Source organism: Castor canadensis, chromosome 1 (assembly GCF_047511655.1).
Source record: "Castor canadensis chromosome 1, mCasCan1.hap1v2, whole genome shotgun sequence".
Lineage (NCBI taxonomy): Eukaryota > Metazoa > Chordata > Mammalia > Rodentia > Castoridae > Castor > Castor canadensis.
In genome coordinates, this window is record NC_133386.1 from 124,789,441 (window position 1) to 124,802,185 (window position 12,745).

The 12,745-nt window shown below is 40.5% G+C and overlaps 1 protein-coding gene across 4 annotated transcripts in view; it reads left to right on the forward strand.

The window, feature by feature from the left end:
- Rab30 (RAB30, member RAS oncogene family) overlaps positions 1 to 12,745 on the forward strand; it is an 83,891-nt gene that overhangs the window by 22,715 nt on the left and 48,431 nt on the right. Inside the window, exon 1 of one of the 4 annotated variants that reach the window (XM_074081774.1) lies at positions 7,574 to 7,684. The exons of 2 other annotated variants lie outside the window; for them this stretch is intronic. The gene's annotated coding sequence lies outside the window, so the exon portion shown is untranslated. Of the gene's footprint in view, positions 1 to 7,573; positions 7,685 to 7,961; positions 8,782 to 12,745 lie in introns of those variants that run through there. One more of the 4 variants, XM_074081775.1, reaches the window with a different exon arrangement.

Here is a 12,745-nt window from a genome sequence, read left to right on the forward strand (position 1 = left end):
CCCAATACTGCCAACAAAACAACCACAACAAAAATTTAGAAGGAAGCCCAGGGTGGAGGCACATGCCTATAAATCCATTCATCCTATATGTTTATTCAGAAGGCAGAGGCAGGAGAATAATGAGTTTGAGGCCAGCCCCAGCAAAGTTAATGAGACCCTATCTCAAAAACAATACAAACAGAAGGGCTGGGGACATGGTTCAAGTGGTAGAGTGCTTGCCTAGCATGTGCAAGACCCTGGGTTCATCCCCGGTTCTGAAAACAAACATCCCACAAAGAAAACAAGACTCTGGGAAGTAAGAATTCTGTTTGAGGTTCATTGAGAGGTCATCAGAGAGAGCCAGTATTCATCTGTTTGTTCTGGCTATTAGAAAAAGCTTACCTAATGATCAGGGAAAAAAATCCAAACTTAAACCTTTCTTTTCTCTTTTGGTCTATGATGAAGCTATAAATGAGAATTGAAATATTCAGGATTTTTTTTTTTTTTAATTTCCAGGCCAGCTTGTCCGGAGCAGGATGCTTGATTGGAGGGTGGATAAGGAATCTATTTCATGGTTGGGTATAGGTGACCTTATTCTGAGAAGAGCCCTTCAAGGCGCTTCTTTAGAGGTGGGAGAAAGGGTGGAATCTCTAGATCAGCTTTGTGATTTCTACCTAACAATGGTTGTAGGCTACTTCACTTCTGCAAGGAAAAGGTTGACTGAGGGGTCGGGGGAAAAGTACCCCACCCTTCTTCAGAGCTCTGTGCAAGCATACAAAAAGAGAAGGAAAAAATGAAAAAGGGAAGAAAATCATCTTTTGAAATCAGCAAAAATTTTATGGCCAGCAGTGATTTATCAGAGTGCAGAGGAGGAACATTAAAAGAATAGTTGCTGGCTGTTTATTTTGGAAACTTATATGTAGTGTGATCATCAAGGCAGGGAGCTTTATTTTCTCTTTTACCTTGCTCTCATTTCCATTAGTGTTAATGGGGTCATATATTCTAGACTTTCCTTGGCTTGCTGCCCTGACATAAATGTTTGAATTCCTTGTTTTGGTATTATATATTCTTAACAACAGGGGGAAGAGAGACAGAATATTGTGAGCTAAATTATTCTATATGCTTTATTTTGGATAGGATTTATTCTCTTGGGTCCATGACTATTAAGATTATCTGTTTGGATGATCTGTGTTTCTGATAGCTTCTTCTAGATAGCTTTAAAATTTATCCAAGGGGGTTGTTCAGGGGATGGCTACATGTATTTTTTATTGGGTGAGTCTTGATCCTGGTTACCTGAACTCCAGGCTCTTGTAAGGTATTCATGTCATCCAAAAAACCAATTGAACTGCATCTTCCTCTCATTGTAGCATCCCACTTGGGGGCATTTAGTAGGTGACCATTTGATACACAGTGGCCCAACTTTCTGTCTTGGTGGGGCATTTAGTTCTTAGGGTTGGTACTACAGAATCCATTCGGCCAATTAAACAAATAGCAGTTGAGCTCCTGTTGTGCGTGGGGTATTGTTTGAGACTTGGGAATACTGGGTGAAGAGTCAGAATCAGAGTGTGATTTAAGGAAACCGAGCAGAATTAGAATGCTAAAGTGTCAGGGTTTGAAAGGATCAGTAAACTTTTTCTGTAAAAGGCCCAGAAGGTGACTATTTTAGGCGCTGGGAGCCACATGTGGTCTCTGATGCATATTATTTCTCGTGTGTCTCTGAAACCATTCACAAACAAAAAAAAATCATCCTAAGTTGGGTATGGAGTCATAAGGCTGGATTTGGCTCTGATCCATGGTTTGCCTGATATAATTTAACCAATTTTACCAATGAGGACCAGGGTAAAATGAGCCCCTATGCCCACCCCTGCCAAAGTCACATGGCTAGTTCTTAACATAGATATATTAGTGACCCATAGTAAAGAATCCTGGGGTCAGACCCATACCTCAAACTGGCTAGGCCCTTTGTTTTCTGATGGAAGTGTGAATCTTAGTGAATTATTAAGTTATGGGATATCTACCACATTTCCAGGCACTGTGATTAGGACTGAGGATACAAAATTAAATACGACAATGTCCCAGCTCTCAATCAGCTTACTTGGTGCAGGGAGGTAAGGTGGCACTGTGGCAAGTGGCAGGGACAAGTACAAGTGCTGTGGAAGCACAGGAAGGCAGTCCTCCCTCAGGATGTGGGTGCTTTGCTCGGTGGGTAACGAGGTTAAAGGAAATACAATGATAAAGATTCAGACAGCCATCAGGGCAAGATGGTTTATTTGGCAATCGCTTTGTTGTACTACTTTATGTGAGCGGTGGCATTGGGACGCATAGGAGACCATGCAAGATCAATCATAGAATCTTTTCATATTGTAGAGCTGGAAGGGATTTTAGATCACTAAGCTCTAACCTCTCACTTAACAGATAAAGAGAATGAGGCCTAGGGATGTTTAACTGCTTGGTCTGGGTTATACAGCTATTTCATAAAATCTCTGGGTTGATTCCACATTTTAAAAAGATACAGATAATAAAAATTAATCACAGCCAACATTTATCTAAAGTTTACTATGATGCATATAGAAATATATTGTATATTATATATATATAATACAACATATATTGTGATAGTATATATATTGTCTCATTTAATTCTGATAGGAACTCAATATAATAGGCATGATTACCATCCTGATTTTATAGCTGGGAAAACTAAGCTTGGAGAGATTGAAGTCTGCCCAAGACCACCCAGCCAGTTAGAGTCAGGATTCGGACCCGGGCTCCGGTGCTTGGCTGTGTACCTTCTCAAAGCCCTTTACTGCAACTTGGCTAAGGGCTGGGATGGTGCTTCTCCCTGAGTTTGTGAGCATCTGTGGGCAGGGGCCATGTCCCCTTCACCTGTGTTTCCTCATTGTGGGCTTGGCATATAGCTATAGAATGGATGGACCAATACATCTATATTACTTCTTTACACAGCTGACACTCTGGGTGAATAAGAACTCAGTGGCTGAGCCAGACCCATGTACAAGTCTTCAGATATCTAGTTCTTTCATGAGACAGAGAGGATAATATGTGAATATTGGCCAGGAAAGTCTGTTGCATTGTAGTTGTCTTTATTGTGTCCCAGAACACTTTTTTTGGAGCGGGGAGGGGAGAAGGACTAGGGTTTGAACTCAGGGCTTTGTACTTGCAAAGTAGGTGCTGTACTGTGTGAGATACCTTTTAAGAGCTAACTTTTGAGAGTTAAAATGCACAGCAGAATTTTCTTAGAACATCACAAGTTCCTTTAAGATATGTCCGTCTGATTGTTTTCTGAATCTGAAGTTTACATAACCAACTGGAAGGTTCTTTCTGCATGTTGTAACTTCTACCTTTTGCACAGTCATTTTAAAGTTTTAGTTTCAAACTGTATTGTGAGGCATCCTGTGATTTGTGGGCCAGAAGACTGATTAATCCTATTAGATAAACTAGGTATGGATTTGGGTCCAGCCAAATAATGCCTAAAACAAATATCTTTGCTGTGTGAATTTTTCAGTTCTGACAGTGGAGAACAACTGACTCATTAAATAGACAGTACCTTGTAGTACTTTCGTATGTAAGTTGAATGCTTTTCTTACCCAATAGTGGTAACACACAGGTTTTTGAGTCAAAGACTTTTTAAAAACAAATTTATGGGGCTGGTGGAATGGCTCAAGTGGTAGCCTATCTGCCTAGTAAGCATGAGGCCCTGAGTTCAAACTCCAGTACCACCATATATATATATATGTATATATACACATACACATATATATATATATATATATACACAAATTTATACAGATTGTTCTAAAAAAAATCTTTGTACTTAGATAACTGGCTTTTATGTAACAAATGGCATAGGATTTGTCATTCATCGTAAGCAGAATTTCTCCATATGCCATAATAAAATCAAGATCCTTTGATTTGAATTCAGAAATCCATATTCTTTGAACATGGGCCTCTGGGTTTGTTCATATAAGCCAATAGACAGCATTAATAATTGCTGCATATCACTTGGGGGAAAATCCAAATTAAATAAAGGAGGCTGTGAAGAAAATAGGTTTAGGTTCTATTGATACCATTCTTTAGGGATTTTTAGTGGGAAGAGATACCCTTCTCATTTGTAGGCATTTGAGAAATCACTTAGAATAGAAAAACACATATTTATTTTCTGGGATTTTTGTTTTGTTTTGTTTTTTGGGGGACAGCACTGGGATTTGAACTCAGGACCTCACACTTGCTAGGCAGGCGTTCTTACTGCTTGAGCCACTCCACCAGCCCAATATTTGTTTTCTAATACAAAATAGTCCAAAGACCTGCCCATGTTTCTTGCCAAAGCTTTTTTCTGTCAAGTCTCATCTGCTTCTATTAATAACTTCCCTTAAATGTTCCTTAATTATTAACCAGTCTTATAACTGTATCAGGGTGCACCCCTGACTTACTAGGGTTTATATCTGCTCCCATCCCCATTCGACAGCAGGAGTGGTTGACTCCAGTGAGAAAAGGAGGGTTGGGAGCTGGCTAGAAAGGATAAGGGTCTGTCCGATATATGGTAGCTGTCTATGTTACTAGGTAAATATTCAGAATCACCATGTTCTGGAGATAGATGTGTTTTTTTTTTTTTTTCCTGTCTTTGTATTTTGAGAATCACATTACTTAAGACCTTCTTTGTTGACAATTTATCTGTAGTTTGAAGATTGTGGTTTTAATGGCAAACTCTCAAATTACTCTAAATTCTCTGTAACACTCGTTTCTTGATGATATGCCTGGTAGGAACTTAATAAATGAGTGTTGGAATCATTTATTCATTTAATTATCATTTATATGTTCAATAATATTGTCTAGTCAGTGAATTGAGTTGTTTATTAATTTCAACAGCTGGTTACTTAAATTATTTAAATATTGTTTTCTTTATCATTTCAACATTTGTTTGCTTTTCCCTTCAATTTGGGGAATTACTACTTATATAACTTGTTACTTAACATCTAGAACTTGTTTTCCTAATTTTTAAAACAGGGATAATAACAGTGGGTACTTTCTGGATTGTTGTAAAGATTTGGTGAAAAAAATGCAGGTCGTACATATCTATTATACAGCTGTGGACTTACAGGTGTTAGCTATCATTATTGCTCCTACTAGAATGTAGCACACACCAGGCTTTGGTCCTCATGGTGAACTTTCTGAATTAGGCACGATTTTTCTCATGGTTCAAAAAGAGAACGGAGGCTCAGAGGTTTAAATAACTTGCCAAAAGACACAGAGCTAATTACAGATATGGAGTATACAACTCCGTAACTGTACCTTCACCAAAAAGCCTTTCAACATCTTTATGACACTTAGAAGTGAACTAGGAGTCATTTTATAGTGACTGAAATTAGTTAATACTGTTCTCATTTGCCTTCTGAGAAGGAAAACATATCAGAGAAGTTTTCTGTTAGGGAGACTGTAGTCCTAAAGGACAGATTAATTTTATCTTAAAACTACAGAATTCTAGGGTTTGGAAGGACTTTAGGCAGTCTTTTTCCCACCCAATTACTGAACTGCTTCTCTAATCATCTAGCTAAGGGGTCATATGGTTTATTATTTAACACTTTCAGTAAGAGGAAAGTCATCTCTTCCTCCCTGCACTCCTGGGGCAGCTCATTTCACTTTCCCTTGCTCCGACCAACTCAGACAGTGAGACAGCCTCTTCCTCACATTACACTGAACTGCCTTTCATCGCCTGTTTCCTGCATATTGGTCCCAGTTGGCATTGATGGAAACGTGGAGTAAGTGGAACCTCTGCGTCTTAAAGCAAACTTACAGATTCTTGCAGTTCATGCTCAATTCTGACCCTCAGCTTCTTTCTCTTCACCAAGTTAAGCAGTTTCAAGCCTTATGTTCATAGCTTCTGGACAAATAAAACTGGGTCTCCCTTCCTCTTATTTCTTGCTATGATATAAAAGAAAGATCAAAACAAATCCCCCCATGTACAATGAGTATATACTAATAAAAATGGGGGAAAAAGAGACTGTGGCTGTCTTTCAAGCATTTTGCTTCTCTGGCCTTTTCTTAATACATAATGCCTCTACTCACCCAGTTGTTCAAATCTAGGAGTTTGTTTCCTTGACCACTCACATACAATCCATCAGCAAATCTTTTTCAGTCCTACTCCAAATATAAAATCCATCTCCACTACCCGCAACCTGGTTCAAGCCATTATCTCTCCCCTGATTCCTAACTCTCATTTTCTCCTCACAGTCCCTCCTCCACACAGTCACCAGAATTATCCCTTTAATCAGGTCATGTCACTTCCCTGATTAAAACTCTTCTTTGATTTCTCATGCTCTTATAACAAAATCTCAACTCTTTTCCATGGTCAACACAGCCCTGCCTCATCTGAACCATTTTGCCTTCCCTATTGCTCACTCAGCCCTAGTCCTGGGTCAGTCTTCTTTGTGTTCCCTGGACATGCCAAGGCTTTTCCTGAAGGTGGCCCTTGAACTTTTTGTTTCTTTTGCCCACACTTTTCTTTTCCTAGCTTTGTAAATGGCTGACTCCTTCTCATCTTTCAGGTCTCAGCTCAAATCCCACTTCCTCAGAGAGGCTTGCCCTGACCACTCAACTAAGGCCTCAGTCTCGTTGTTCTGTAGCTATCTTTCATATGTGCATAGTCATCTTTCATCATGAGAATACAGTTTTTTAGTGACTAGATCTACTCTGTCACGTGAACGGTTGTGTCCTCTATAAGCAGCACAGTAGAAGGCTTATAGAAGGCTCTCAATTAATTTTTGAGGAATAAAGGAATGAACTCATAACTGACAGAATGAAAGGGTGTTGGAGTCATGTGAAAAGCAGATTTGAAATTAAGCTTTGTCACTTCCTATGTGACTAGGCAAATTACATTACCTCTCTAGCTCTGTCTGCCTCATCTGCCTAATTAGCAACCTTGTCAACTTTATAGAATGTTGTGCAGGTTAATTAAGGTATCAGCTGTGCTAGGGCATGGGGGCATGGCTCAAGTGGTAGAGTGCCTGCCTAGAAAACTCAAGGCCCTGAGTTCAAATGCTAGTACCAGAAAAAAAAAATCAGCTGTGAATGTGCTTGTTACCTGGCACCTATTAGATGCTCAGTCAAACTCAGAGTCTGGCACTTAACTCCGAACGTGCACAGAGGACTTCTGTCAAGTTTCAGCCTGATGATTGAAGCTGTTTGTGGGTGTGCTTGGCTGTGAGAGGCCTGTAATGTCCCTCAGGGAGCACTTGCTTGTCTGGGAAGATGGTTCTAGTCCAGTGTGTCAGCTGCTGTGCTGGGTGATTGATGCTTAGTCTGGTAACCCAGACGTGCCAAGTCCAGAGTCTTCACTAGGGTGCTGAACACAGACCCCCAAATCTAAGTGATCAAACCTAGCATTGTGTGGATTGGGATGCTCTGTCTAGACAGTTGTCTCCCTTGGGAAATCACAGTTGCTCTAGGAAGAGGCACATGGTCTCCTGTTAAGAATACAAAATGGTCCTATGGGCTGTTTGGGTGGGGGCTGTTGCAGAGAGCTGTCTGCATTTTCTCACATGGGGTCTGTGAATCATGGTGGTAGCACTCTCCTCCACACATGTAGGGTCAAGAGAGTCCATGGTGCATGGAAAGCTGGAAATGCATCTGTCAGCCTCTCAGTGCCAGTGGTTCTGTGCCTCCACTGAAGGGCACCAGGAGCAATTGAAAGGTAAGGCTAAAATGCGTGTCTCCGGCTAAGGAGGGAAGCAGAAATCTCTGTGCACCTTGCTTGCTTGGCATACTGGCTTTGGTTGTTTCCCTCTATAGGTTGTTTGGGTATTTTAAGGTGGAAACTCTAGAATTAAATAGCGCTGGCTTCAAATCCTAATGATGCATTGGCCTTGGTTAATTTGCTGAATGGCATAAGCCTTGGTTTGCTTATGGTAAAATGGGCATAAAAATTGTCCCTATTTTATCTGATTGCTGTGAGGACTAAACGGCATAATGCATGAAAAAACCTTAGCTTAGTGCTGGACACAGCTAGTGTTCAATAAAATGCTCTTTTTTTGTTTGTTTTTTATTATTAGGCAAGACAGCTCAGGATTTTGAGTTTGGTGTTTTTGATGAGCCTCACCCTTACTGAACTTTTTGTCTTTGTTCCCCACTTTCAGCTGTGTACAGTGGACAAATTGTCCAACCTCTCTGAATTAGTGTTCTTATTTGCCTGGTGCAGTTTGCAGTTCCCACCTCATAGTGAAGGTAAAATGAGATCAGAGCTCCTGACATGTAGTAAGTGCTCAAAATACTCATTTCCTCCCCCTTTTGGTGGTTGAGTATTTGAAATCCGGTCTCTTTAAGCTTGTTAAGATTCCCCACTAGCCTTGTATGCAGCTGTGGACAGACAATTTTGGCAGAAGGCAAGGCTCTTTTTAAAAAATGACTGTTTCATAATCTGTTGGTGCAGGTCTGCCACAACCACACCCTGTGCTCCTCGGGGTCCCTGTCTTGTTGGAGTTCGCATGTGCCTTGCTCTAACCTAAATAACCCCGGAAAGTGGCTGCTATGAACGGTGTAACTGAATGCAAAATGGATTTTCTTCTCTGCTCTTTGGGAGGAAGCTGGCTCAGGGATGCTTAGCTGCAGAGGGAGGGGCTGGCAGGCCTGGACTGCAGTTGGACTTAGCAGCCAGGGGTTTTCTGGTTTTCATTAAAATTCTCTGGCAGTCTTTTGAGATTGCTCCATTGGATATGACCGTGTACTGGAGCTGTTTATGCTGCTCTCTCAGCTACACACACCCATGAAATAACAGCGGTCAGAAAACTGAAGGTGAGAAACAGCCTTGCTGATGGGTTTTGCTCAACAGTCTTTGTGATGAAGGACCCTCAAATACAGCTGCAGAACTTCGAATTTTGCTAAGGCTTAAATACAGACGAGGCAGACAGAGCTGATCTGGGAATGGGTAGCAGAGCGAATCCTGTTGCAGCTTGCTTTTGAGGACAGACTTGCTCTTGAGGGTAGATCGAGGCTCCCTGGCAGCTGCCAGAAGGTCTTCAAGTGTTACATTAATAAAATCAGCCTGACTTGATTATTCCTCAGAGGTGCTGATACCCTCATATGCCCAAGGAGGTGAGGGTTGAGGGCAGTTCTCTGAGGGTGACAGGATGAATTAAAGAGGATTCAGTTATAAATGTTAATGTTGCTGAAGGAATCTCACTTGAGATTGAGAATCAAGACCGAAAACCTAGGTTGCAATCATGATTCTGCTGTTAGCTTGCTTTATGACCTTAGACAAGTTACATTCTTGGGCCTCGGCTTTGCAGTGTGGTTGCATGGATTAAATGTGGTTTATTATGTAAAGTTCTTGGCATGTCTTATGTTCTCAACAAATGGTAGATGTTATTATGAATTGGGCTAGATTTGACCTGTCACTCCAGCTCGCCAAGATATATCCCAATTCTGTCATCTAAAACATTTGTTCTGCATCCCTCCCACTTTATGTCATTTATGAATTTGAGACAAACATATTCCCTAAGGCAAGCTAGAACTCCTCTCCCGGAAAAGTACACCAAATCATATTATTAGGTTTCCCAGTGAGAGGCTTAAGATGTCAGATATTTTTTCATCTGTAAGTTACTTAGTAGAGACGATTTTTTCTTATCATTCTTGATGGCTAGATTGTGAGAAATCATCTTAGTTGATCTTGGGTTTATCCCCTGATGATAAGTCCCAAGAAATCATCCTTCAGGCACCCATTTGCCTAAAGTAAGCTCCATTTCTACTCTTTTCTGATCTCGTAGTTCCAGCCATAGTGAACTGCTCACAGAAAAATAATTAACATATAATACACACCAAAGGGTGGCTTAAATATACATTTCAGTTCCAATTTATTAAGTTTAACATCACTTGTACCCTAGAAGCTGCTTGTGAACCCTGCTCATGAGAGGCAGTGATTATCCTGACTTTTGTCTTGATTACTGCCTTACTTTTCTTTGTGATATAACCATCCATGTTTGTATTACTAAAACATCTGTTGTTTAGTTTAGTTTTTTTTTTTAAACAGAAGCAAGCACAGCCTAGCAAGCTTTATAAGAAAAGGGCACCATTGCTACTGTCAGACGTAAACTCTGGGTCTGGCTTTCACCTTCCTGGGTGTTATAGAAGACTCTAATGAGGAAGTGAGCAGTCAAGATTGTGAGTAAATCCCAGGAGATATAAGGGTTACCACTATTAGGGTGTCTCATGGGGCTATAGTGTGGACAGGCACTAGACATCTGGTTGGAATATGGTCAGACAGTAAACTGTTTTGACTTTTCTGCCTCTAGTCTCTCTTTGGCCTTCCTCCAGCTCTCAAGAAATAAGTAAAGTTGGGTGTGGTGGCTCAAGGCTTTAATCCCAGCTATCTGGGAGGTGGAGATTGAGAGGATTGGGGTTCAACGTCAGCCCTGGCAAAAAGTTCACAAGACCCCATCTCATCCAAAGGCGCTCATATCATCCCAGCTATGCAGGGAAACATAAACAGGAGGATCGTGGTCTAAGTCAGCTTGGGCATAAAGCCAGACACTGTCTCAAAAATAACCAAACCATAGGCTTGTGGCTTGACTCAAGTGGTAGAGCACCAGCCTACATGGCATGAGTACAGCCCCCCTATCCAATAAAAAAAAAAAAGTAGGTCAAAACTAAACTGTTCCATAGGATTAAGTGAATGCCATTAACTAACCCAAACTGGCAGCAAGAAGTAGGTGAGCAGATACCTTATTAGCCCAGAGTCAAGAGAAATACAGTCAAAAGACAACTTGGACCAAGTTTACTTATGCGTTCTCTGTTAGGTTAGAAAGAGATGTGCAGTGCCACTTTTGAAATACTCTTACCTAAAAGTTGACCTCTAAATCTAACCAAGCCTTTAGAATTAACTGATTATCGGGGTCAGTCACCGGTGTCTCACGCCTGTAATCCTAGCTACACAGGGGGCAGAGATCAGGAGGATCAAAGTTCAAAGCCAGCCTGGGCAAATAGTTCACGAGACCCTATCTCGAAAAACCCTTCACGAAAAAATAGGGCTGGTGGAGGGGCTTGGGCCCTGAATACCAGTACTGCAAAACAGAAGCAAAATAAAAAAAAATACAAAAAAACTGATTTATTGGAAATATGGGGCAAGAATGATAGGTTGAATGACTTTCTAAGGAAGCAAACAGTAAATTCAGAATGTCAAACAATGTTTGACATTGACTTGACTTCTGCAACAAGTTAATGGAAAAAAAAAAAAACTTCAGAATTATAACTAGATATAGGCACAGCAGTGTATGCCTGTAATCCTAGTTACTCAGGGTACTGAGACAGGCAGATAGCTTTATCCCAGGATTTTTTTTTTTTTCTTTTGTGGTACTGGGGTTTGAACTCAGGACCTACACCTTGAGCCACTTTGTCAGCCATTTTTTGTGATTTTTTTTTTTTTCTAGATAGGGTTTTTTGAACTATTTGCCCAGGCTGGCTTTGAACTGCAATTCTCCTGAGTTGCTAGGATTACATGTATGAGCCACTGGTGCCTGGCTTATCCCAGGAATTTGAGGCCAGCCTGGGCAACATAATAAGACCCTTATCTTAAAAAAAAAAAATTAAAACCACATGTAATGTATGAACCTTGTTTTGATTTGGTTAGTCTATCTATTAGTTTCTAGGGCTGCAGTACAAAATACCACAAGCTTTTGTGGCTTAAACACAGAAACTTTTATCACAGTTCTGGAAGTAGGAAGTCTAAGATCAGGTTGATTTCTTCTAAGACCTCTCTTTTGGCTAGCAAGTGGCTGGCCTTTTGCTGCCTCTTCACAAGGTTGTCCCTGTATAAATGTGTCTCTAATGTCAGTTTCCTAATCTCTTTAAGGACAGCAATGAAATTAGATTAGGGCCACTTTCATGGCCTCATTTTAACTTTATTACCTCTTTAAAGACCCTGCCTTGAGTATTCTGAGGTATTAGGAATTGGTTAGGGCTTTCCATGAATTTTGGGTGGAACACAGTTTAGTCCATAATAGTCTGGTTGCAAGAAGGCATTTTCTAGATCTTGGGGAAAATTTGAGGACTGAATATTGGGTGATATAAAGAAATCACTGTGAATATTTTTGGGTGTGATAATAGTAGTGTAAGAAGACAGGTGATATAGAAGTAGGTTCTGAAGTACATAGGGATGAAATGATATGTAAAGTTTGTTATGAAATATTTAAATAAGGTAAAAAAATAGAAAAAAGGTATAAATTAAGTCAGTATGCCAAATTCTTGACAATTGTTGAATCTGGATAATGGGTGTAGAAGGTCTACTTTTGTGTGTTTGAAATTGTAATAAAATACATAAAATATTTAGAATCACAATGCAAAAAGTGTTAAATGGCAATGGGGTTTGTGTTAGTCAGTTTTTCCATCACTGTGACAAACACCTGAGAAAAACACTGAAGGGCAGAAAGATTTATTTCGGCTAGGTTTCAGTCCATCACAGAGGAGAAGATGCAGCAGAACAGAGCAGCTTACCTTATGGTGCCTGAAAGCAGAGAGAGAATGCCTGCTCAAATGAGTTCTCTCCTTTTCCTTCTTTTTAATCCATCCACCAGCCAATGGGATGGTGCTGCTCGCACTCAGGACAAGTCTTGCCCCTTTTCTTAACTCTTTGGCAGCACCCTCAAGACATACTCAGAGGTTGTTACTAGTCTCCTCGATGCTTCTCAATCCAATCAAGTCGACAATCCAGGTAACATCACAGGGTTGTCGGAGATGCCATCTTCAGCACATCTGTCCCTTGAGT